At 45.5% G+C, this 5465-nt stretch overlaps 1 long non-coding RNA gene across 1 annotated transcript; it reads left to right on the top strand.

Moving 5' to 3' along the window:
- Positions 1-1330: 1330 nt before the first annotated feature.
- Positions 1331-1899, top strand: LOC134288315 (uncharacterized). The gene is made up of 2 exons (XR_009997897.1): positions 1331-1465; positions 1548-1899. It is a non-coding gene; the product is annotated as an uncharacterized LOC134288315 (long non-coding RNA).
- Positions 1900-5465: the final 3566 nt, after the last annotated feature.

The raw sequence follows: 5465 nt of genomic DNA, 5'->3' as shown, positions 1-5465 counted from the left end.
GTTGAGGGGCTTTTGCAATATTTTGGAGGTACACCATTAAAATAAGTCCTGCAGTTCAGAACCCGAAAGAGCGACATCAAAGGAACAAATTTTTGGTTTTGTAATGTTAAAATAGGTTTGATTGAGCACGAATCACCAGTTAATGCGGGGGAATATGCATCGTAGAATGTAAACCTATTCCTTGACCTATTCAACGACCAAACCGAAGTGACTGGCGGTGCGAAAATTGATGTTTAACCTTCTTATAAACATAGCAACTCGATTTAGATTAGTGCTAATTTCAGCTCTTAAGTAGCTTAATGATGCGCAATACCAGCAACCGGTTCAAATTTACATGCAACTTTGCATGTGCTTTGCGTGACTTCGATTTGGTACTGCGTCTATGATGATTAAGAATTTGAGATAATTATAGGATCACAACATGAAAAAGAAGAATGAATATTAATATTCTACTATACTTTCAAACAGCTAGTGTGGGTGCGAGTTTTGTGAACAATATATATTAAATATAATTCAAAAACGGGATGTTTTCAAGTTTTCAAATTACTATTCAGCTAAAACTAGTATTACAAATATTGCTTTGGACAAGTGACGTTTTTCGAAATCGTGATTTGATTTAAAAAAAAGTATCAATCCCTTCGATATTTTGAAAACAAAATCTGTAAAGCCAAACTTCTGAATATATTCTGAACAAGAAACGAGTTCCAGCAAAGTTCGCTAAAAAAAACATGAAATGAAATAGTGTTTGTATAACACTTGGACACTTTGGATCGAAAACGAGTTAATGGATATTGATAATCTTTCCACTGTAACATTCGTGCAGTGTTCCGACATATTAGTTAAAAAAATGTCTGAATAATAATCTGAATATACATACCTTTTTTTTTTTTTTTTTTTTATTCTTAATCACTTAACCTAATTTACAGCTCTATTGTCCACTGGGGCACTACGTGAGCAATTTCAATTGACAGCTGCACTTACATTTTGTACAGCGTCTAGATTCTATTCTACTTTATCGAACTGGTTGCCTTTCTGCTGCTTTCACTTTTCTACTTTATACCTGGTAGAATGATGAGCACAAGGATGCTGATGGCCGTTGTTCCTTTTCCAGTCCGATTGGGGGTCCATTATGAGTTGCAGTTCGCCGATGTCCAGGTATCCGGGTCCGTTTGAGCCATGGGGCTCAGAAGAGGGTCAGTGTCAGTTGCTCTCGTGGGAAAAGCAACTGACGAAAAATTGCAAGTGCCGGGGCTGGGAATCAAACCCATGACCATCCGCATATGAAGCGAACGTGTGACCAACTACGCCACGGGCCCCGGCTTATACATACCTTATGTATGAGATTCTTCTATGAAAGGACATGTCAAAAAAAAAAAATCAGTGGGCAGTATACAATGTTTGCATGCTAGCTGTCATTGAAAACATTTGAGAAGAGGAAAGCAATTCAATTAATTCATCAGCAAAGGTAATATTTAGCTTGACACTCAGTATTAAAAATGTTTTGGGATTTGGGAAAATATTTGGGTCAAAATAATATTTCTTTTTAGGTACAACCACAAGTAACGGCCAAGTAATTTACCAAAATGCCGAGCAGAGATGGATGACCAAATGGATGACTGTACTTCTAATTCTGATGTGAGACTGAAGCGAGACGTTCATAAACTGAGGAGACTATAAGCGAAACAACGTGGAGTGACCTTGCTGCGGATCTGGAGAAAAAACGAGATGTGGTACCTTGTGGTATGCACATAATAAATTATTGTATTACTCTATTACGTTTAGCGTGTATGTTTACATTGAGTATCTGTCATATGCGGAGATATTGTTATTGTTGTCTGGAGTGTGAATCATTGTATGTAATATTGAAGTATCGGTAATAAAGTGTATACAAATAATGAATACAGTTGTTGAATAATCATTACAGAGAAAGATTCTCACACGCACACCGTCCACCCAATCCTGGTCTTCGCTGCAATTGGTTCGGTGAGTTTGCCCTCTCGCAATTTAAGCGTCGCTAGCAGATGACAGTTACTCTGCCCGATCAAGATTCCAGGTACAGCGCAATTCAAGCTTTTCACCGGAAGCTTACGGATGTGCGCAAATTGTTCAGAAAGCTCTGCGTAATCCATGGTCTGTTGTGGTAATCCAAGATTATCGACTGTGTACACCTCAGACAACTTGTACCGCTTGTAGCCGCCTGTTCCGGATATCTCCATCGTGACCACTTCTGCGCCAGTAATGGTCTTGTTGATGCCTCCCGTCCATTCGATACGCAACGTTTCTTCAGCTCCGCTAGCTCCAAGTGCTTCTGCGATTGACCGTTCGACGAGCGTCACTGACGATCCGTCATCAAGGAAAGCGTGAGTGTCGACCTGACCTTTTTTCCCAAACAAGGTGACTGGGAGGATTCGGAATAGCGTTGACGATGACAGCTGACGGTGAACCGTAACGACTGCATTGGACTTAGTCGCCGGCGGTGGCTCGAAGTGGAGCAAACGATGATGACGTTTAGGGCAGTTATTGATTCCGCAAACTTCTCCCCTACACGGCCAACGTGCGTGAGATGTGAGGCAACGGGCACACAGTTTATTTAGTTTTACCGCTTTCCACCTACCATCTAGATCCAATCCTTTAAAAGATGTACACGTCTCTATTTGGTGGCTATCAACGTTACACATCGAGCACGTTCTACTGCTCTTGCTGGCCTCCTTTTCCTTCTGCTTTCCCACATTCATGACACTTTTCTCGGTTTCTTCACGACGGTTCGACTTCGGTTGATCGGTGGATACGTGCGCGTTCACAAACGTTCTCTCTTTCTGCCGGCTTCGCTCGTCCTTCGATGTTTTCTGTGGGATGTTCGCTAGTTGAGTAACGCCACTAGCCGCTGATGATATTTTCGCCATGTAGTCACTGAATATATTTAGATCTACTATTGGAACTTGTTCCTGGTAGAGCGCCCAGCTAAATTTTACCGTCGCTGGTAGCTTGTCGACCAGCTCTTGGAGTAGGATTGGGTTTGCAAGGTGTCGCTGAAGCCCAACTGCCTTCAGATGCCCACAAAGGTTTTGAACTACCAGTCCAAAACTCACGAGAGTCTCTAGCCGATCCGGTTTCGGAGGAGGTGTTGCCCGCACTTTAGCGATCATGTTGTTCACTATCTGCTCAGGGCGGCCGTACAACTGCTGCAGTGTGGACACGACTTGGGGTACTGTCGACGGGTGGAGTAGAAAGCTACTGACGGACTCCTTCGCACTACCTCTCAAACTACGCTGTAGTCGCAGAAGGTTCTCGGAGTTAGTGTACCCACACGCCTCCGTTGAATGCTGATAGCTGCTTATGAACAGCGGCCAATCTATCGGGTCCCCGGAGAAAATCGGCAGCTCTTTGGTTACAACCTGCCTCGCAGCTAGTTGTTGAGGTGATGGTCCCAAATAACCACCTGTGTAGGCCGGCACTAAGCCTTGGAAAGATGTTTGGGAATGGGTTCTCGACACTGCAGGGAATACATTCGAAGTGGGTGGAAATGGGGCAGGCATGTCGATTCTACCACTATCAAGTCGCCCGGATTGTGGTGGAATTTCTGGTCGGTCATTTGACAGAGCATTATCCAACAACATTGGAGGAGGAGGTGGAAGAAGGGACGTATCCAAACTGCTGCCTGTGTTCGGCTCATTCACGGGGTCAAACCATGAGATAGGGGGAGGCGGCAAAGGAGGAGACGAACTTTCACCAACTGACTGATCTTCATTGCGGTTGATGACTTGCTGTACCTCGTCGTGTAAACTCCAGTACTCCTTTTCCGCTTCTCTACGTAGACGAACAGCTTCGTTTTCGCGACGGCGGCTTTCGTCCATTTGCCACTGCATCTGTTGTTGTGTCTCTCGCAGACACTGGACTTCACTCTCTAGTTCTGCCACTTGTAGCCGAAGTGCTTCGCATTCCCTATTACGTTGGTCGAGCTGGTTGCGTAAATCTGCTTCCGAAGTGCGCATCCGCTCTTTCTCTTCGGCGAAAGACTTCTCCCTATCCTTGATCTGCGTCTCCAAGCTTGTTTGTGATCGCTTTCTATGCTCGAGCTGGCTCCGCAAGCTGTCTTCCGCTTCTCGCAGCAGTTTCAGCTCTTCGGAGTATTGCAGCTGAAGATTTTTGATGCGGTTTACTAATTGTACTTCCCGTTTCCGCCGTGAGTCAATATCGAACTGGTGCTTGTCCATCAAATCCTGGATGACCCGATGTTCCGCTTCTGTCTGTCTCTGCAACTGCAGAGCATTCTGCTTCCGGAGCTCTCCGGTTTCAACGCTCCAACGCTTGTAGCAATGTGCGCCGAAGCGATTGATTTTAGGCACCGCTCCAGCATTCGAAACCAACTCGGAATTCGGATCTACTTCTTCAACCTTGAGAAGATCTGCATACGGTTGAAGATTGACATATGGTAGACTCGGTAGACTGGTCGGTCGGGATCCACGCTTTTCTTCACCTGTGACACCTCCAGCGGCAACGTCAAGGGAATCCTCAGACTCCTCTCCAATCGTCACGCTCTCCACGGTCTGCGGGACAGATTTCGCCTCCGATCCCGTTCCTGCTCTGTCGTCGTCACAGGGTACCACTGCCGATACCGCAGTCTTTATCGGCGTCGATGAAGAGTGTACTCCCTGCGGTTCAATCGAAAGTGCATCTCCAACAAGATGGTCAGTGTTTGCAGATATAGACGCGGGTGTCTGTTCACCAACAACCCCACCGGAAATCTCGGTCGTCCTTGACTGCCTCACCCAGTCCTCCGTTCGTTTGGCACTGCTCCGACTGCTCCGCATACTACGTACACTTCGTCCTTCCTCGTCGTCCTTCCGACTGAGCAATTCATGCTTCCGAGCAATGAACTGCTTGCCACGCTCAAGCCGCTCCAGAAGTTCACGTTCGTTTAGTGCGCGCTCCTTTTCAACTCGCTCCCGGTTCAATTCCTCCAGCAACCTCTGCTCCTCTTCCAGACGCAGTAGTTCGCGGTCTACTTTCGCTCTACGAGCGTGAATAATATAATTCACCTTTCGGACTTAAAACAAATTAATCGAATTAGCAAATATCGAGAAAAAGATAAACAATTTTGGTAGTCTACGATATCGGTTTCACCATCTATTCCAATACGCTATCGTTTGTGGACTATTATATTTTGCTCGTCATCGGGTTTGACGGCTCACCGTAGTTTGTGTTGGATTGTAGGTACATCTTGGAGGTGCATCACACAGCTCAGTGGAGAGCTAGGTATCAACTGGTAGGTAAATGGAAATGAATTGTAAATATGTTATACCTAGATTGAATAAAGGATAGGCACTGAGCTGGTAGCGATATCAGTCAGTGCCTGGGTTTGGAGAACGAAGCCTCGCCTGTTTTTTTATTTCCTACAGGTTATGGGCCCAGGGACGCCCTGGCGGTGGTTCGGGAAGCGAGGAGACTAAGATGCGGTACCATCC

The sequence above is a fragment of the Aedes albopictus genome, chromosome 2 (assembly GCF_035046485.1).
Source record: "Aedes albopictus strain Foshan chromosome 2, AalbF5, whole genome shotgun sequence".
In the NCBI taxonomy this organism is placed as follows: Eukaryota; Metazoa; Arthropoda; class Insecta; order Diptera; family Culicidae; genus Aedes; species Aedes albopictus.
Note: the sequence above shows the minus strand (reverse complement) of the source record. Positions and strands in the feature narration are given on the sequence as shown.